This window comes from Protopterus annectens, chromosome 16.part0 (assembly GCF_019279795.1).
Source record: "Protopterus annectens isolate FY-2018-M chromosome 16.part0, PAN1.0, whole genome shotgun sequence".
Lineage (NCBI taxonomy): Eukaryota > Metazoa > Chordata > Ceratodontiformes > Protopteridae > Protopterus > Protopterus annectens.
This window is the reverse complement of record NC_056750.1, coordinates 876,553,823-876,575,410: the sequence shown is the minus strand read 5'-3', so window position 1 is coordinate 876,575,410 and position 21,588 is coordinate 876,553,823. Positions and strand designations below refer to the sequence as shown.

The 21,588-nt window shown below is 45.7% G+C and overlaps 1 protein-coding gene across 6 annotated transcripts in view; it reads right to left on the bottom strand.

The window, feature by feature from the left end:
* Positions 1–21,588, bottom strand: part of ATXN2L (ataxin 2 like) — a 1,992,254-nt gene that overhangs the window by 1,104,733 nt on the left and 865,933 nt on the right. The gene's annotated exons all lie outside the window — the stretch shown is intronic.

The window sequence follows — 21,588 nt, the reverse complement described above, 5'->3', positions numbered from 1 at the left end:
TCTGCCTGGCTGTGGGTAAGGTGAAAGGCTGTCCCTTGTTGAGGTGACAGGCCTGGGAGCACCATCAAAACTCCTGTTGTAGGTAAGGAATTAAAGTTATGATTGTCTCCAGGCTGTGACAATGCTGAGTCCAAACACTTTTTAGATACCATTGTAGTTTCCTCATATGCAGTTTTGCATATGGAATTAGTAGAATGCAGGATGCCATGAAGCCCAGGGACTGCAGAATTTTTCTTGCAGGGAGCTGGGTCTTTGTTGCCATCATCTGAAAATAATGAGTCAGTTGCCTTCATTTGTCTGGCGTGAGATAAGCCATTTGGGAAGTAGTATTTAATCTTGCACCCAGGAATATTATCTCTTGAGAGGGCACTAGTTTTGATTTCTTTTCGTTTACTGTGTACCCTAGGCAAATTAGTAATCTTTTTAGAAACGCCAGATGTTTTAGAAGAATGTCCTTGCTCTCTGCTTGAATAAGGCAGTCATCCAAGTAGGGATATATTTGAATTCCTTTTTGTCTGCAAAATGCAATTACTGGTGCCAGGCATTTTGTGAAGACCCTGGGCGCAGTAGATAAGCCAAAGGGCAGTGCAGAGAATTGGTAGTGCATTGAGCCTGCTATGAATCTGAGGTATCTTCTGCAAGATTGTCTGACTGGGACATGCAGGTATGCCTCCTTGAGGTCCAAAGTAACTAGCCAAGCCTTCTTGCCCAGCATGGGCAGAAGTTGCTGTAGTGTTAACATTTTGAATTTTGGAACATCCAGGAAAGTATTTAGGGTTGACAGGTCCAGTATTGGTCTCCAGGCTTTGTCCTTAATGGGTACTAAGAAAAATCTTGAGTAAAATCTTTGTCCCTGTTCTTGCTGTGGAACTCTTTGAATAGCTCCCATGTCCATAAGAGCAGCAATCTGTTTTTGCACCTCTGCCCATTGGTTTTGTGGCAGGTCTGGCATACCTTTTGATTTTGGAAGCGTGTGGAAGTGGAACCTGTAACCCTGAGAAACAATATTCAGCACCCATTGGTCCTGGGTGATCATGTGCCAATTTTTTTGTGAAAAGTGCTAGTTTTCCCCCTAGGGGTGCTGCCAAAAGGTAAGTGCCTGGCATTTGTAGAGGGAAGTCATTGGGACTGTTTCCTATAAGGTTGTGATTTGTCTTTCCCTCCTTTGGTGGCTGAAGCACCCCACTGTTTAGGTCTGTAGGAGCCTTGGGGCTGAGATCTGCCTCTTGGGCACCTGTATCTGCCTCTTTGTGGCCTGTCTGACACTGGAAAGGACCAATTTTTTGAAGGCCAGTTTCTGCTAAATCTAGGAGGTTGAACCTGTAAGAAATCCTTCACTGTCTGCATTGATTTTGCATTATCCTCCATTTTCTTTAACAACTCTTCTGCCTTAACACCAAACAAAGTATCATGCTGTAGTGGAGCATCCAATAATTTTACTTTAACATGGTCAGGTAAACTTTGTTCTTTCAACCAAGCATGCCTTCGAATAACAGAGCCTGTAACTGCGGCTCTACAAGAAGCCTCTAATGAATCAAAACCACATTGCAGAGTACGCTTTCCCACTTGTTCAACTGCATGCAACAAATCCTGCATTTCCTTACTGTCAGGACTTTCTGAATTTGAAACCATTTTCTGTTTTAACAATGACATGAGGTACTGTTGATATTTAAGCATGTGAAACTGGCAATTTAAAGCCCTTACAGCTAAAGTAGCAGAAGTGTAAACTTTTTTCCCCCATCTGTCCAGAGCTCTGGAACCCCTATCCGAGGGGACAGGATTTTTAGCAGTGGAAGCATTAACCCCTTTAGGACCCTGAGAAATTGTTTCTGGGTCTGCAGCGGGGTTTTTGTAAAGAAATTTATGAGAGTCAGGGACCCTGTAAGTACCTGTCTGGCTTGACTGGTGCAGGGGCTAAAGAATCGGGAGACAGACTGGATTCAGAGAAAACATCATCAACAATATCAAGCACAGGGGGATAGCCAGGGGCCTGTGATGAGACAATAAAAGGAAGTATCTGAGCCTTTTCTTGGATTCTGAATAATCCTGGCTCTCCCAGTGGAAATGCTCCCTCATGGTGTGCAGGGTTTCCCCAAAAGAATAATCCTCAGGTGGAGAGGCTGAAGGTACAGACTCTTCTGCATCAGAGTTCTCATAGGGAGGGAGAGAATATCCCTGATCAGAAGAGGAATCAGAGGAAATGGAAACCTGGTCAGAGAAATCATAGTCAGTGTCTTGCCTAGGCCTTTTGTCAGGAGGGGCATGGGAACCCCTGATTAAAGTAATTAGGTCTTCGGCATGGATGACTGTTCTGGAGAATGCTGTGCTTGTTTCCTCGTCTTTAATGGAGTTTTTGACTTTGCCTTGGCAGCTGTAGTGGGCTTAATTGTAAGCTGTGAAGGTCTGAAAACACCCTCAGAAGCCGATGCCTGCTCAGCGGCTCCGGACCCATCTGAGGAAATAGTTTCCATAGGCCCAATACCTTGAGTTTCCACAGGCCATTGTGTCTCCACGTGGCTGTTGGTTACGGCCTGTGGCTCTGAGGTAGCCAGTATCAGGGGGCTGTGAAAGCGCCTCACTGAGAACCGGCGACTGGCCTTGAAGAGGCTTCGTCGGTTTTGGACCTCGGATGCCTGCCCTTTTCTTTGTCTTTGTGTTTTTTCGGCCGTCGGTTGTTCCGACGGCATTATGTAATTAAACCTTCGGCCAAAATAATGTAAAGCAAAATCAAACCAACTTTTAATAGTGCGTTTATTGAATCTAGCACAAAACCGACAACTGGTAACGTCATGGTCAGGGCCTAGGCAAGGAATACATTAAGAGTGAAAGTCCTTATGAGGTATTTGCTTCCCACAAGAAATACAATTATTAACTTTTATTGACATCAGTCTGGAGCAAGAAAAAGTTTCCCCAACGGGGTACTTAGCTTTACTGAAGACTTCAGTTCTGAAACTCAATTTTGAAAATCTCAGGAGTCGGCCAACCGGCACTTGCGAACTGCTTTTGCTTCGGGCACCGTGCGGCAAGAAAGACTGAAGAAAATGGCGTTGGTTGCAACTTTTATACCCCTGGCGCACTGACGTCAGGGAAGAGGCGACAGCAACCGATGCCGGACCACGACCTTGGAACTCGGGCCGACTGCGGGTCACCTGCCAGCAGGATAACCCAAGTGTAATGACTGCAACAGTGAAACACGATGAACATCCCGTTCCCCTTTGTTCTGTGGATTGAGATCGAATGCTGGTAAATGAATGGACTGATTAAGAGCCACACTGGAAACCACCTTGGGCATGAAGGATGGATTGGTCTTCAGAGATACCCTATCCGCATGAAAGATGACAAAAGGCTCCACTGCCATAAGTGTCTGTAATTCAGATATCCTTCTAGTTGAAGTGACTGCTAAAAGGAAGGCTGTTTTCCAAGAAAGAAATTTTAAGTGTGCAGTAGCAGCTGGCTCGAAAGGAGGTAGAGTGAGCTTCTCCAAAACAAAGTTAAAGTTCCAGGCAGGGGTGGGAGCTCTCCTGGGTGGCCTCAAGTTCTTTGCTCCACTGAGATACTGCTTGAGCAGGGGATGAGAAAAGAGAGGTGGTTCTGTGTTATAGTGAGCTGAAATAGCTGAAATGTGGATTTTAATAGAGAAAAAAAGACAGGCCCTTGTAAAGCATCTCAGTTAAGTATTGCAAAATCTGAGGTAAATTAGGTGCTGCTGTGCTCATTCCTAAACATTGGTTCCAGGCACAGAATCTTTTCCATTTGTCAGCATAAGATTTTCTAGTACTAGGTCTTCTCGCCTCCAAGATGACATCTATCACAGGTTTGCTGAGGGATGCTAAGGGTGAATTTAAGTGATTAGCCAAGCTGCAAGGTTCAATGTTGGGAGCTGAGGTTGCAGAATTTGGTTCTCCGGCTGAGACAGCAAGGAAGGTGTCTGAGGCAGGTGCCAGGGAGAAATTTGTGAGACACTGTGCAGGAGTGGGTACCAGTGTTGGTGTGGCCAGTCTGGAGCAATCAAAATCATTCTTGGTTTGTCCTGTTTGACTTTTAGCAGAACTTTGGAGAGCAGAGGCAGAGGGGGAAAGGAATAGACTGATAGGTTTTTCCAGCTGAAGGACAGAGCAACCACTTTCCAGGCTTTTTTGTGGGGAGTCCTTGTGCAAAATTTGTCCAACTGGTAGTTCTGGGGGGGAGGCAAATAGATCTATGTCCAGGTGCCCCCATTTGCTTGTCAACATGTTGAAAATCCGTGGTTCCAGTTTCCACTTGTGTGGGTCCATGAGAGTTCTGCTTAGTCCGTCTGCCAGTGTATTCAATTTTCCTGGCAGGAATTGAGCTTGTAGGTGCACTTGGTAGATCAAGGCCATGCTCCACAATGCCATGGTTAGTCAGCAAAAGAGGTAGGAAATTGTAAACCCCTGCTTGTTTATGTACCATATGACTGTGGTGTTGTCCGTCTTTACCATTAGTTGTCCTGGAAGAATGTGGTCCTTGAAGGCTGTCAGAGGATTCTATACAGCTAACATTTCTTTTTGATTGATATGTAGGTGCATTTGATTTGGGTTCCATTTGCCCTGAATGCACTTCCCTGCCAGGTGAGCCCCCCATGCATAGTCTGATGCTTCTGCAGTTAGGGTTCGGGCGTTAGGAGGTAGTGTGAATGGAAGTCCCTTGTTTTGGTGGCAGGCCTCTGCCCACTACAGGAACTCCAGGCGTACGCAAGGTATGATAGGAATCATTGTTTCCGGGCTGTGACAATGGTGACTCCATAGACTTTTTAAGTACCACTGAAGTTTCCTCATATGCAGTCTTGCATATGGAATTAGAAGAATGCAGGAGGCCATGAACCCCAAGGCTTGCAATATTTGCCTTGCAGAAAGCAGGGTTTTTGTAGCCACTTGTTTGAAGTAAGTTACCAAATGAATTTGCTTTTCTGGAGTGAGGAAAGCCATCTGGGCAGTTGTATTCAACCTTGCACCCAGGAATGTAATCTGTTGAGAGGGTACCAGTTGTGATTTCTTTTTGTTTATGGTGCACCCCAGAGAAGTTAGAACCCTTTCTAAAACGCCAATTGATTTAGAAGTATGGCCTGGTTTTCTGCCTGACTTAGAAAATCATCCAGGTATGGATACATTTGAATATTTCTTTGCCTGCAAAATGCAATTACTGGAGCCAGGCACTTTGTGAAAACCCTGGGCACAGTAGACAAGCCAAAGGGCAGTGCAAAGAACTGATAATGTAAGTAGCCTGCTTTGAAGCGTAGGTATCGTCTGCAAGATTCCCTGATTGGGATATGCAGGTAAGCTTCTTTTAAATCTAGAGTTGCCAACCAGGCATCTTTGCCTAGCATAGGATGCAACTGGTGAAGAGTCAGCATCTTGAATTTTGGAATGTCCAGAAAGATGTTTAGGGTAGACAGGTCCAGAATTGGACGCCATGAATTGTCTTTTCTGGGTACCAGGAAAAGCCTGGAATAGAAACCTTGTCCCTTCTCCTCTTCTGGTACTGGTTGAATAGCCCTCATGTTTAAGAGGGAAAGTACTTGTTTTTGAGCCTCTGCCCACTGATTTAGGGGCAGGTCTGGCCACCTGTTTGGTGTTGGCAACGTGTGGAAATGAAATCTGTATCCCTGGGACACTAAATTTAAAACCCATTTGTCCTGGGTTATGAGTTCCCAGTTTTTTGCATGAAGAGCAATTTTTCCCCCCAAACGGGGCGGCTAAAAGGTAAGTACTTGGTAATTTTAAAGGAAAGTCATTGAGACGGTTTACTATGGGGGGGGGGTGTCTTGTTATTTACAGATTTGGAGGTGGAGGCCCCCCACTGCTTAGTTCTGAGAGTCCCCTGGGACTGAAACTTGGAGCTTTTGGTGTGTCTGGGTTTGGCTTGAGAGGATCTGGAAGGAGCTGGAAAGGACCAATTCTTAGTAGGCCAGTGCCTACTAAATCTTGGAGGTTGCACTTGTAAGAAGTATTTTACAGTTTGCATAGATTTAGCTTTATCCTCCATCTTTTTTAGAACTTCAGCCTTATTGCCAAACAGGCGGTCCTGATTTAATGGGGCATCCAACAATTTCGCTTTAACATGATCAGGCAGAGATTGCTCCTTGAGCCAAGCATGCCTTCTAAGCACAGACCCAGTAGCAGCAGCCCTGCAAGAGGCCTCTAAGGAATCCAAACCACATTGCAAAGTATGTTTTCCAACTTGTTCAGCTGAATGCAATAAATCCTGTAAATCTATTTTCCACAGTCAGAAATCAACATCATTTTCTGTTTAAGAAGTCCAATAATATGCTGTTGATATTTTAACATATGAAATTGGCAGTTTAAAGCCCTGATTGCCAAGGTTGCTGAAGTATAAACCTTTTTAACCCATCTATCCAGCGCCCTGGAGTCTCTATCAGAAGGGGTAGGATTTTTAGCAGTAGAAGCCTTAATGCCCTTGGGGCCCTGAGAAATCGTTTCTGGATCCGCAACAGGATTTTTGAAAAGGAACTTGTGTGACTCCGGAACCCTGTAGTATCTGTCAGGTTTACTAGGAGCCGGAGGCAGGGAATCAGGGGCCATACTGGATTCCGAAAACACATCAACAATGTCTAGTACAGGAGGTATAGCCAAAGGCCTATGCTGAGGTAGAGGAAGGAAATCCCTAAGCCTCTTTTTTGATTCAGAAAATTCCTGACTTTCCCAGTGGAAATGCTCCCTTAAGGTATATAAGTTTCCCCAAAAGAAAAGTCCTCGGGGGGGAAGCAGAGGGAATGGAATGTCTGCATCAGAATCCTCATAAGTAGGCATGGACAAATCCAGGTCATTAGAAGAATCAAAAGAAACATAGTTCTGATCAAAAGATACATAGTCAAGCTCAGCCTTAGGCCTCTTAGAAGGGGGGGGGGGGGGATTGACTACCTCTGATTAGAGTAATAAGATCTTCAGCCATTTTGATCATTTGTTTTTTAGGCATAGGGGCCTGGGCATCAGTTTTTTAGACATAGATTGAGATTTAGCCCTTAGTATAATAGGTGGAGTCGGTTAAATATGCAAGACTGTAGGCCTGAAACCCTCAGAAGCCGGTGCCTGAACAGCGGCTCCGGACCCATGCAAGGTAGAGACATCCATGGGTTCCACAGGTGAAGCATCTCGCAGCATACCGGACTCCAAATGGGTCTCAGTAAGGGGCCTGCGAATCAAAAGTAGCGGGTATCAGGGGCTGCGAAAGCGCCTCACTAAGTACTGCTGAAGTGGCAACTGGCTTAGGTAAGGAGCAAGAAAAAGTTTCCGCAATGGAGTACTTAGCTTTAAGTTGAAGACTTTGGTTCTGAAACTCGAAAACGAAAATTTCAGGAGGGTGCCGACCAGCACTTGCGAACTGTTTCTGCTTTGGGCAACACACGGCAAGAAAGACTGATGTAATGGCGTCAGCTGCATGTTTTATACTCTGACGACCTGGCGTCATGGATGAAGGGACAGCTGCCGACGCAGGACCCAAGACTTTGTTAATCAGGGCGACTGAGGGCAACTTGCCAGCAGATTACCGAAATGTAATGACTGCAACAGTGAAACACGAGGAACATCAGAATAATGTTCAGGAGAAGTGAGGTTTAAGGAAAGGCAAGAAAGTACAGTTGTGTACACTTACCATAAATGTAGATGTTCCGAGTGTATTCACTGTTGCAGTCATCACACTTGGGTTATATCCTGCCAGGGGTAACCCTCAGTTGGCCCGAATACCAGAGACTTGGTATTTCTGCGTCGGTTGCTGTCGCTCCAGGACTGACGTCAGGTCATCAGGGTTACAAAATCAGGCAGCCGACGCCATTACATCAGTTTTTCTTGCCCCAACTGTCAGGCCCCTAAATAGGGAGCTAGGTTATGGTGGAAGACCACCACCAGTAGAAAGTAAATACCAAAAATTCCCTGTAAGGAGAGAAGAAGAGAAAGAGACACACACAGAGACAAGGGCGATGGAGGGTGGGAAACCGGGACTGCAACAGTGAATACACTCGAACATCTACATTAATGGTAAGTGCACACCAACGGTACTATGTTCTTCATGTTTCACTGTTGCAGTCATCACACATGGGTTGATTTTCAAAGCTGAAGAAAAGGGTGGAGGCAGTCAAGAAGACTTGGGGCTGGCTAGGATGCCCTGCAAGACTGCGGTGGCAAAGCCTGCCCTGGAGATAGGCAGATGGTAATGCTTGGTGAAAGCATGAACAAAAGTCTATGCTGCAGCCTCCAGAATATCTCTGGTGGGGACCCCTCTGAGAAAAGCTGCAGAAGTGGAGGTTGCCCTGTTGGAATGCATCCTGATCCCCTTTGGAGAAGGTTTCCCGTGCTGTTTTGTAGCAGAAATGGATGCAGTGTGCTATCCATTTGGAGACTGTTTGTTTGGATATGGCTTTGCCCTCTCCCCCTGCTGCGAAGCTAACTAGCAATTGGTCAGTTTTTCTAAAATATTTAGTCCTATCCAGATACAATCTGAGCTGTCTGTGCATATCTATAGAGTGCAGAATCCTTTCCCCATTCTTTTGTGGGCTAGGGAAAAAGGTGGGCAAACGAATGGATTGGTTGAGCGCCACACTGAACACCACTTTAGGCATGAAGGATGAGTTAGTCCTGAGGGAGTCCCTGTCGGCATGGAAAATGATGAAGGGCTCTACAGCCATGAGTGTTTGTAGCTCTGAAACTCTTCTAGTTGAAGTGATGACCAGAAGCAAGGCTGTTTTCCAAGAGAGGAATTTTAATTCTGCTGAAGCTGCAGGGTCAAAGGGGGGTAAGGTGAGCTTTTCCAACACAAAGTTAAGGTCACAAGCTGGGGTAGGAGCTCTTCTGGGTGGCCTTAAGTTGTTAGCCCCTCTTAGGAACTGTTTGATGAGAGGGTGTGAGAAGAGAGGTGGCGCTGTGCTGTAATGAGCAGAGATGGCTGAAGCATGAATTTTAATAGAAGAGAAGGATAGATACAGTACAGTTTTGTACCTACCATAAATGTAGATGTTCGAAGATCCACATTGCTGCAGTCCTAACACTTGGGTAGTCCGCTGTCCCAGTCGGCCCGAATACCAAAGTATAAGGCTGACGTCGGTCAAGGCGCATTTGTCTGACATCAGGACGTCAGGGTACAAATGCGCATGACCGACGTCATATCCTCAGTCTTTTCTTGCCCCAGATGTCAGAAGACCCTAAAAAAATAAGGCCAAAACCAAAAAACACCAAACACTCCTGTACCTAATATATGTACAATATATACAAAATTACCAAAATAGAACCCCACCCACACAACCACCCCTAAACACACAGGGGAAGGAGGGAGGGTAAATTGGACTGCAGCAATGTGGATCTTCGAACATCTACATTTATGGTAGGTACAAAACTGTACTATGTTCTTCATCTCACATTGCTGCAGTCCTAACACTTGGGTAGAATCCCAAAGCAGAGGTAAGGGAGGATGGCTAAACTATAATGAAGCAGGAGCTGCCAAAATGCCCTGCAACACAGCAGTGGCAAAACCAGCCCTGGATTTAGAATAGAGAGGAAGGTGGTAATGTTTGGAGAAAGTATGCACTGAACTCCAAGTAGCTGCCTCCAAAATATCCTTAGTTGCCACCCCTTAGAAATGCTGTTGAAGTGGCAGTAGCCCTAGTGGAATGAGGCCTAATCCCAGCTGGAATCTCCTTGCCATGATGGGAGTAACAGAATGCAATGCAAAACCCAATCCACTTAGATATAGTTTGTTTTGACACAGGCTTGCCCTGAGAACTCAAAGCAAAAGAAACAAACAACTGCTGAGACTGCCTAAAATCCCTAGTCCTGCTTAAATAATAACGCAACTGCCTGTGTACATCTAAAGTGTGCAAAATCTTTTCCCCCCTATTTTGGGGATCTGCATAAAAAGTAGGCAAATGAATAGTCTGGTTTAAAGCCACACTAGAAACCACCTTAGGCATAAAGGAAGGATTAGTACGTAATGATACCCTATCCTTATGAAAAATCAAAAAAGGCTCAACCGCCATAAGGGCCTGCAATTCAGAAACCCTTCTTGGAGAAGTAATGGCCAACAAAAAAGCAGTCTTCCATGACAAGTATTTCAATTCAGCAGTAGCCGCAGGCTCAAAAGGTTGTAGCGTAAGTTTCTCCAACACAAAATTGAGGTCCCAAGCAGGAGTAGGAGCTCTACGTGGGGGTCTTATATTCTTTGCCCCTCTAAGAAATTGCTTGAACAAAGGATGAGAAAACAATGGTGGGTCACAATCATAGTGAGCTGAAATTGCTGCAGCATGAATCTTAATGGAAGAGAAAGACAAACCTTTGTCCAATAACTCAGTAAGATATTGAAGAGCCACACTCAAATTAGGCTCAGAAACATCCAAATCCTTTGCTGCACTCAAAAATAAAAATCTCTTCCATTTTTCTGCATACACTTTACGTGTACTAGGTCTTCTGGCTTCCATAATCACATTCAAAACTTGTTGAGGAAGTTGAGACCTGCTGTGGTTCAAAACAGAATATGCCAGGCTGTTAGATGAAGAGAGTGAAGCTTGACATTGAGTAGATGACCGTCCCTCTGAGACAAAAGGTGTGGAATTAAAGGTAAAGGCCATGGAGGCTTCCTTACCAGATTCCTCAGTAATGGGTACCAGTGTTGCCGAGGCCAATCTGGAGCTATCAAAATCATCCTTGGCTTGTCTTGTCTGACCTTTAGGAGTACCTTTGGGAGGAGAGGCAGAGGTGGAAAGGCATACACATGAAGATTTTCCCAACTGAACGAAAGAGCATCCACTTTCCAAGCTGTGTGATGAAACCTTTTCGTGCAAAACTTTGGCAGCTGGTGGTTTAGTGGAGAAGCGAACAGATCTATGTCTGGAGTTCCCCATGACACTGTCAATTTCGAAATACATGAAGATCCAGTTTCCACTCGTGGGGATCCATGATTTGCCTGCTTAACACATCTGCTAAGGAGTTCTGTGCTCCTGGCAGAAACCTTGCCTGAAGATTTAGCTGCAAGCTGAGCGCAGTCTCCCACAAAATCATTGCTTGCCTGCATAGAGGATAAGAATGTGTTCCCCTTGCTTGTTGATGTACCACATGACAGTTGTGTTGTCTGTTAGAATCAACACCTGCCCTGGAAGAAGTAACTCCTTGAAAGCCATTAATGCAAACTGGACTGCTAACATCTCCTTCATGTTGATATGTAGATGCTGTAGTCTGGCAGGCCACTTGTCTTGTATCCACTTTCCATTCAGATGAGCTCCCCAAGCTATGTCTGAGGCATCTGTCGTTAGAATCTGACTCGCCTCTGTGCGGGTCACAGAGAGTCCCTTGTTTAGGTGACATTCCTGAGCCCACCACAAAAATTCCTTTTGAATGCAAGGTATTATTGGAATGACAGTGTCCAAATCCTGGCAGTGCTGTGTCCATACATTTTTAGATACCATTGCAGCTTCCTCATATGCAGTTTGGCATTGGGAAGCACCAGAATACAAGATGCCATGAACCCTAAGGCTTGAAGGACTGTCCTTGCAGTCAGCCCGGACTGAAGAGATAGTTGATGGAAGTAAAGGGAAAGATTCTTTTGTTTGTCCGGGGTTAAAAAGGCCATCTGGGCTGCTGTATTCAGTCTCACACCCAGAAAGCACATGTCTTGAGAGGGTACTAGACTGGACTTTATTTCGTTCACAGAATACCCCAGGCATCTTAGCACTGCTATCACATATTCCAGATGCTGAAGAAGCTCGTCCTTTTCTTGAGCCAGAATCAGACAGTCGTCCAAGTAAGGATAGATTTGTATTCCTTTTAGCCTGAAGAAAGCTACAACTGGAGCCAGAACTTTTGTGAATACTCTGGGCGCAGTAGATAAGCCAAAGGGCAATGCAGAGAACTGATAATGGGAATTTCCAGCTCAGAAACGCAGATACTTCCTGCAACTGAGTCTGATAGGCACATGAAGGTAAGCCTCCTTGAGATCTAAAGTTACCATCCAGTGATCTTTGCCCAGCAGAGGTAAAAGCTGTTGTAACGTCAACATTTTGAACTTGGGAATGTCCAGATAAGTGTTGAGGATAGACAAATCCAAAATTGGCCTCCACGTGTTCCCCTTTTTTGGTACTAGGAACAGGCGAGAATAAAATCCTAGGCCCCTTTCTGGCACAGGAACCGGCTGAATGGCCCCTATCTGGAGTAACAGAGAAATTTTCTTGTGAGCCTCTTTTCTTTGTATAGGAGGAATGTCTGGCATGCCGTTGAAAGGAGGCAAGGTATGGAAATAAAACCTGTAACCGTGGTGAACGATATCCAATACCCATCTGTCTTGGGTAATAACACTCCATTTTTCTTTGAAAAGTGCCAGCCTTCCTCCCAAAGGTGCTGCCAGACGAGAAGGCTCTGGCAGCTGAAAAGGCAAGTCATTGGGTCTGCTTACGAAAGGACTGACCCCTGCCCTCACCAGAAGACTGGGCAGGCGAACTGCCTGTTCTAGGCCTAAAAGAACCTTGAGCTCTGCCCCTACCACGTCTCGATCTACCCCTAGACTGAGAATCATAAGAAGGATAAGTCCACCCCTTAGTAGGCCAATTTCTACTAAACTTTGGAGGCTGAACCTGCAAAAAATCTTTAACAGTCTGCATAGACTTAGCCTTGTCCTCCATTTTCTTTAAAACTGCTTCCACAGGCGCACCAAATAACACATCAGATTGTAAAGGAGCATCTAAAATCCTTGTCTTTACATGTTCAGTTAAATTCTGATCCCTCAGCCAGGCGTGCCTGCGAAGAACAGAACCAGTGGCTGCCACCCTCGAAGAGGCCTGTACAGCATCAAAACCACCTGTTCAGAAACATGAACTAAATCCTGCAACTCTTTACACTCAATACCTTCCGCCAGAGCATCTACCTTAGACTTCAATTGTGAAAGGAGATAATTTTGGTATTTCAACATGTGAAACTGGCAATTCAAAGCCCTTATGGCTAAAGTGGAAGAAGTATACACCTTCTTTCCCCATCTATCCAAAGCCCTTGCCTCTTTATCAGAAGGAACAGGATTTTTAACAACAGAAGCCTTAACACCTTTAGGGCCCTGAGAAACAGTTTCTGGGTCTGCCCTAGGACTCTTAAAAAGATACTTATGAGCTTCAGGCACCCTGTAATACCTATCCGGTTTAACTGGGGCAGGAGGCAAAGAATCAGGATTCAGGGAAGCCTCTGCAAAAACATCCTCTACCACATCCAGAACAGGAGGTATAGCTAAAGGCCTATGCTGGGGTAGAAACAAAAATTCCCTAAGCCTTTTCCTGGAATCAGAGAAATCTTGACCTTCCCATTTAAAATGCTCCCTCATGGAATGAAGAGTCTCTGAAAAAGAAAAATCCTCAGGAGGAGAAGCCGAAGGTGTAGAGTCATCTACATCAGAATCAGAATAAGGAGGATACTCCTGCAAGTCTTCAGCCGAAGACTCAGAAGCCTCCGAACACTGCTCAAAACTCTCAAGCTCAGGTTCCACCCTAGGCCTCTTATCAGGGGGGGGCATAGAACCTCTAATCATAGTAATCAAATCTTCTGCCATTTTAAGCATATGTTTCTTAGGCAGAGACCCTGAAGAACTAGGGGAGACCCCCACTGAAGTTAACCCTGGCCTGCCTCTAGAAGAAGCCTTGGAAACAGAAGGGGAGAGCCTAACCACCTTAGGAAGGGAGGGGAGAACAGCTACCTGAGAAGCCCCTTCAGCCTGGCCTACCTCTTGAGAGGACACATCTTGTAACAGTAAAGTCTCTCCCTGAGAATCCAAAGGAACTTCTGGTAGAACCACCGGCTCCACCGAGCCCTCTAAAGAACCGACGTCCGGGACAGACTGTTCTTCCACCCTAGGCTTCGCTGCTTTGTCCTTGAGCTTTTTAGGCAGCGGCGCGGAGCATCCGACGGCATGTTGTAATTACAACGCTTCCCAAAAACTAACCTGGCACAATCTAATCTTCTCTTAATAGTGCGTTTGTTAAATCTAGCACAAGAGCGACAGCCAACAACGTCGTGCTCAGGCCCTAAGCAAGGTATACACAAGGTATGGTAATCTCTATGAGGTATCTGTTTCCCACAAGAAATACAGTTATTCACTTTTCTGACATCCGGTTAAATACTGAGGCAAGAAAAACAAAATATTCCCCAACGGGGTACTTAGCCAACTTTGATTTGGTCTGAAACTCCGACTTCAGAAAATTTCAGAACGCCAACCTGCACTCGCAATACTGCTTCTGCATCGGACCATGCGGCAAAAAAGACTGAGGATATGACGTCGGTCATGCGCATTTGTACCCTGACGTCCTGATGTCAGACAAATGCGCCTTGACCGACGTCAGCCTTATACTTTGGTATTCGGGCCGACTGGGACAGCGGACTACCCAAGTGTTAGGACTGCAGCAATGTGAGATGAAGAACATCTGTGTAGTACGTCTGCTAGGTAATCCAGGATGCGAGGAAGGGAGGGCTGTGCTGTTTTGGCTCCCTTAGCCTGCATCCAGGTGCAAAACCTTTTCCATTTGTCAGCATAGGATTTTCTAGTGCTGGGGTGTCTGGCCTCATGTATAACATCCAGGACTTCTTTGCTTAGGATGGCAGCTTGAGGAGAGGTCAGGGAGTAAGCCAGGCTGCCAGATTTGGGGTCTGCAATTGTGGATGCATGAATTCTCCATTCTTCTGGGTCAGGAGTGTTGGGATCTGAGGTAGGTGCCATGGTGGCAGGGGTGACAGGCTGCGCAGCAATGGGTACCAGTATGAGTACTTTTGGCAGGGTATGGAAATGGAACTTGTAGCCTTGTGACACGATATTTAAGAACCATTTGTCCTGGGTTATAATGTGCCAATTTTGTGAAAAAAGTGCTAATTTCCCCCCTAAGGGGGCTGCCATGAGATAAGTGCTTTGTGCAGGCAGGGGGAAGTCATTGGGACTGTTTCCTGAATGGTTGCGATTTGTCTTCTCCAACTTTGGAGGTAGAAGCCCCCCATTGCTTTGAGCGGAATGAAGCTTGCGCCTGGGATCTGCCTCTAGGCGTCTGGGTCTACCCCTTTGAGGTCTGTCTGACACAGGAAAGGACCAATTCTTTGTTGGCCAGTCTCTACTAAACCTAGGTGGCTGTACTTGTAAAAAAAATCTTTGACCGTTTGCATAGATTTAGCTTTGTCCTGCATTTTCTTTAACACCTCTTCTGCCTTAATACCAAACAAAGTATCATGCTGTAAAGGGGGCATCTAATAATTAAACTTTAACATGATCAGGCAGATTTTGTTCCTTTAACCAAGCATGCTTCCTAATTACAGAACCTGTAACTGCGGCCCTGCAGGAGGCCTCTAAATAATCAAAATCACATTGCAAAATATGCTTTCCAACTTGTTTAACTGCATGCAATAAATTCTGCATTTCCTTGTTTTCTGCACATTCAGAGTTTAACAACATTTTCTGTTTAAGCAAGGCATGACATGTTGCTGATATTTGAGCATATGAAACTGACAGTTTAAGGCCCTTATAGCCAAGGTAGCAGATGTGTAAACCTTTTTTCCCCATCTATCCAGTGCCCTAGAATCCCTGTCAGAGGGGGTAGGGTTTTTTGCAGCAGAAACCTCAACTCCTTTGGGACCCTGAGAAATAGTTTCTGGGTCTGCAGCAGGGTTTTTAAAAAGGAATTTATGTGAGTCAGGAACCCTGTAATATCTGTCAGGCTTAACAGGAGCTGGAGGCAAGGAGTCAGGGGGGTAAGACTAGACTCCGAAAACACATCATCTACAATGTCTAACAGGTGGGATGGCTAGTGGCTTGTGTTGAGGTACTAACAGAAAATCCCTGAGCCTTTTTTTAGATTCTGAAAAATCTTGGCTCTCCCAGTGGAAATGCTCCCTCATGGTATGTAAGGTTTCCCCAAAAGAATAGTCCTCATGAGGAGAAGCTGAAGGTATAGATTCTTCAGCATCAGAATCCTCATGGGGGGGGGGAAGAATATTCCTGATCAGAAGAGGAATCAGAATAAATGGAAACCCGATCTGAAGATTCATAGTCAGTCTCTTGCCTAGGCCTCTTATCAGGAGGGGGATGGGAACCCCTGATCAAGGTAATCAAGTCTTCGGCCATTTTGAGCATCTGCTTTTTGGGCATGGAGGCCTGTCCACGTGGCTCTTGAGTTTGCTTCTTTGCCTTTGAAGGTGCTTTAGTATTTGCCTTTGAAGTCGGTTTAATGTATAGATGTTTAGGTCTGAATACACCCCCAGAAGCCGGTGCCTGCTCAGAGGCACCGGACCCATCTGAAGGAATAGCGTCAGAGGCTCCAATTCCTTGAGTTTCCAGCGGCATAGCCGACTTCACGTGGGAGTCGGTAGCGGCCTGCAACTCTAAAGTAGCAGGCATCAGGGGCTGTGAATGCGCCTCACTGAGAACCGGCAACTGGCTTAGGAGAAGCTTTGTCATCTGTTTTTGGCCTCGGTTGTCTTTCTTAAATCCCTTAGCCTCTTTTTAGATTCTGAAAAATCTTGGCTCTCCCAGTGGAAATGCTCCCTCATGGTATGTAAGGTTTCCCCAAAAGAATAGTCCTCATAAGGAGAAGCTGAAGGTATAGATTCTTCAGCATCAGAATCCTCATGGGGGGGGGGGAGAATATTCCTGATCAGAAGAGGAATCAGAATAAATGGAAACCCGATCTGAAGATTCATAGTCAGTCTCTTGCCTAGGCCTCTTATCAGGAGGGGGATGGGAACCCCTGATCAAGGTAATCAAGTCTTCGGCCATTTTGAGCATCTACTTTTTGGGCATGGATGCCTGTCCACGTGGCTCTTGAGTTTGCTTCTTTGCCTTTGAAGGTGCTTTAGTATTTGCCTTTGAAGTCGGTTTAATGTATAGATGTTTAGGTCTGAATACACCCCCAGAAACCGGTGCCTGCTCAGAGGCTCCGGACCCATCTGAAGGAATAGCGTCCGAGGCTCCAATACCTTGAGTTTCCAGCGGCATAGCCGACTTCACGTGGGAGTCGGTAGCGGCCTGCAACTCTAAAGTAGTGGGCATCAGGGGCTGCGAATGCGCCTCACTGAGAACCGGCAACTGGCTTAGGAGAAGCTTTGTCGTCTGTTTTTGGCCTCGGTTGTCTTTCTTTTTCTTTGGGTTTTTTGTGAACTCCGGTAGTCGGATGGCTTTCCGACGACATTTCTGGATAATTAAGCCTGCGTCCAAAGTAAATTAATGCAAAATCATACAGACGCTTAATAGTGCGTTGGTTAATCTAGCACAAAACCGACAACCTAGAACGTTATGGTCAGGGCCTAGGCAAGGAATACAGTAAGAATGAAAGTCCTTATGAGGTATTTGCTTCCCACAAGAAATACAATTATTAACTTTTTCTGACATCGGTCTGGAGCAAGAAAAAAGTTTCCCCAACAGGGTACTTAGCTTTATAGAAGACTTCGGATCTGAAATTCAAACTCGAAAATCTCAGGCGTCGGCCGACCGGCACTTGCGAACTGCTTCTGCTTCGGCCATCCCGTGGCAAGAAAGACTAAAGAAATTGGCGTCGGCCACATCTTTTATACCCCTGACGACCTGACCTCAGGGAAGGGGTGACAGAGGCCGACGCAGGACCCAGGACTTTGGAATTCAGGCCGACTGAGGGCAACCTGCCAGCAGGATTACCCAAATGTAATGACTGCAACAGTGAAACATGAAGAACATCCTGCTTTTGAGCCTCTGCCCACTGATTTGGGGGTAGGTCTGGCCAACTGTTTGGGTTTGGTAAGGAGTGGAAGTTGAATCTGTATCCTTGGGAAACTATATTTAGAACCCATTTGTCCTGGGTAATGAGTTTCCAATTTTTTGCAAGCAGGGCGATCTTTCCCCCTAAAGGAACAGTCAGTTGAGCAGGGCATGGAAGGTTTAAAGTTAAGTCATTGAGACAGTTTAGCATAGGGGGGAATCTTACTACTCCCTGCTCTGGAAGTGGGAGCCCCCCACTGCTTAGTCCTGTGAGCACCCTAGGACTGAAGTCTGGGTGTTCTGCTGGTTCTGGGTTTGGACTGAGAAGGCCTGGAAGAGGCAGGAAAGGACCAATTCTTAAGAGGGCCAATGCCTACTAAATCTAGGAGGCTGTACTTGCAGGAATTCTTTAACAGTTTGCATATATTTAGCTTTTTCCTCCATCTTTTTAAGTACCTAATGCATTAAATCCTGTAATTCTTTAATTTCACCACAGTGAGGAATCAACATCATTTTCTGTTTAAGCAATCCAATAATATGCTGCTGATACTTCAACATGAAACTGGCAGCCTAAGGCCCTAATGACTAACGTTGCAGAAGTGTATACCTTCTTACCCCATCTGTCTAGCGTCCTGGAATCTCTATCAGAGGGGGTAGGATTTTTGGCAGTAGTGGCCTTAATGCCCTTGGGTCCCTGTGAAATGGTCTCAGGATCCGCAGTAGTATTTTTAAAGAGGAACTTGTGAGAGTCAGGTACCCTGTAATATCTATCAGGTTTTCTGGGAGAAGGAGGTAAAGAGTCAGGGGCCAGGCTAGATTCCGAGAAGGTATCATCTACAATGTCCAGTACAGGAGGGATAGCTAAAGGCCTGTGTTGAGGCAGGAGTAAGAATTCCCTAAGCCTCTTTTTGGAGTCAGAGTAATCCTGGCTTTCCCAGCGGAAATGCTCCCTAAGAGTATGCAAGGTTTCACCAAAAGAGAAATCCTCCGGAGGGGAAGTAGAGGGAATGAAGTCCTCTGCATCAGAATCCTCATCCTCATAGGTAGATAAGCGCAAATCCTGGTCATCACAAAAAAACAGAAATTTCAGAATCCTGATCAGAAGAATCAGAAGGAAAATCAGTTCTAGGTCTCTTAGAGGGAGAAGGGTGGCTTCCCCTGATTAAAGTAATAGTGTCTTCAGCCATTCTTATTTGCTTTTTAGGCATAGGGGCCTGACCATATGGTCTGGGCGTCGGTTTTCTGGGCATGGATCAAGTTTTAGGCCTTGAAGAAGAAGATGGCGTCAGTTTAATATGCAAGTCAGTAGACCTGAATACACCCTCAGAAGCCGGTGCCTGCACAGCGGCTCCAGACCCATCCAAGGTAGAGACATCCACAGGTTCCAGTCGAAGAAGCATCTTGCGGCATACCGGACTCCGAATGGGTCTCAGAAGAGGCCTGCAAATCTGAAGTAGTGGGTATCAGGGGCTGCGAAAGCACCTCACTGAATACTGGCAAACTGGCGACTAGCTTAGGAGAAGCGTTGTCGACAGCTTTGGACCTATGTGGTCTGTCTCTGTCTTTATCTTTGCGTTTTTTCGGAATGTCGGTAGTTGGGTGGCTTACCGAAGTCATTTCTGGATAACTGAATCGAGCGCCAAACTATTTAGATGTGAAAATGAACCGACGACAAATAGTACGAGGTTTGAATAAGGCACAAAACCGACAGCGAGGTACGTCGTGGTTTGGGCCTAGGCAAGGAATGCAGTACGAATGAAAATCTTTATGAGGTAATTTGCTTTCCACAAGAAATACAATTGTTAACTTTTACTGACATCGGTTTAGAGCAAGAAAAAGGTTCTCCAACGGAGTACTTAGCTTAGATGAAGACTTCGGATCTGAAACTCAAAAACAAAAATTTCAGGTGTCGGCCAACCCACACTTGCGAACTGCTTCTACTTCGGGCACCACATGGCAAGAAAGACTGATGTAATGGCATCAGCTGCATGCTTTATACCCTTAACTACCTGATGTCATGGAAGATGAGACAGCAACCGACGCAGGACCCAAGACTTTGATAATCATGCCGACTGAGGACTACCTGCAAGCAGATAACCCAAATGTGATTGATGACTGCAACAATGAAACATGAAGATCATCATCCAGCAATTTAGATTTTACAGGTTCAGAATGAGGCTGCTCCCTAAGCCAAGCATGCCTTCTAATAACGGAACCAATGGCTGCTGCTCTGCAGGAAGCCTCCAAAGTGTCAAAATCACAATGAAGAGAATGCTTATTAACCAGGGTGGCCGAATTTAGTAAATCTTTTAAGTCTTTGTTCTCTGACATGGAAGGAATATCCCCAAGCTTAGCCTTAATAGCCTCCAAAGTATGCTGCTGATACTTAAGCATGTGAAAAAGACAATTTGCAGATCTAATGGCAAGAGTTGCAGAGGTATAGACAGTTTTACCCCACCTGTCCAAGGCCATAGACTTCTTATCAGAAGGTTCAGGGTTTTTAGCAATAGTAGCTTAACACCCTTGGGACCTTGAGAAATAATCTCAGGATCAGCAGTAGGGTTTCTAAAAAGAAACTGATGAGAATCAGGAATCCTATAATACCTTATCAGGTTTTCTGTGAGCAGGAGGAACAGAATTAGGAGTTAAAGAATTTTCCATGAAAACATCATCCACAACTTCCAAAACAAGAGGTATAAGCCAGAGGTTTATGCTGTGGCAAATCCAAAAATTCCCGGATCCTCTTAGACTGAGGAAATCCTGACTTTCCCATTTAAAGTGCTCCCTAAGAGTATTCAAAGTATCCCCAAAGGAAAAATCTTCTGGAGGGGAGAGAGAGGGGATGGAATCCTCAGTATCAGAATACTCAAAGCCAGAAAAAAGTTGAGACTGTCCCTCCTCACCAGCAGAAATACTGGAAACCTCAGAATCTGATTCAGACAAAACATCAGGAGACAATTCCCTAGCCCTCTTGGAAGGTGTAGGGGGATGAGAGCCCTTAACAAGGGAAATAAGATCACCAGCCATCTTAACCAACTGGGACTGCGGCACAGGAGAGGAGGCCGACGCCCACTTGTGGGTAGATTTGCAGCTGAAAGGTTTGCTAGTAATCCAGAGGGGCTAGGGGGGCCTAGCAACTGCAGAAGTCTGAGCTAAGGTAGTCGGTCGGGCTCTGGTCTCATGTTGAATAGAAGAGGCATCAGAAGCCGGTGCCTGTATAGCGGCTCTGGACCCATCTGAGGTGGTGATAGGTGGAGGGTCTGAAGACAAAACAGCAGCAGGAGGCATGGAGGACTCTGTAAAGTTCCTGGCAGAGGCCTGCGGCTGAAAATCTGTGGACTGAAGGGGTTGCGAAAGCACCTCACTTAACCCTAGGCCTGTCGAGGTCCTTGTTCCTTGCGTTTCCTAGATATATCCGAAGTCGGGAGACCAGAAGATGCCATACCGACGAACTTAGGCCAGACTTCAAAATGCTTATATAAACTAGTAGCTCTACAGCGTATGGTACGCTGGTCGAAGGAGGCACAGAGATCACAGTTAGGGACATCGTGCTCAAGGCCCAAACAAGTTATACAACAGGAATGAAAATCACGGTGCGGAATCTTGTTTTTCACAGACAAGACAGTTATTAACTTTATCTGACATTAGTTAAAGCAAGAAAAGAGGGTCCCCAATGGGGTACTTATCTGAAGGCGTTTTCACCTTGGTAGTCGGAATGCAGAAAGAAGGTAAACAGCCGACCAGCAGTAGTGCAAACAGCATCTGCTTCGGGGTCCGCAGCAAGAAAGACTGAGGAAATGGCGTCGGCCACCTCCCTTTATACCTGACGTTCTGACATCAGTTTTACAGCTGACGGCAGCCGACATCATATACCGAAGACTCTGGTAT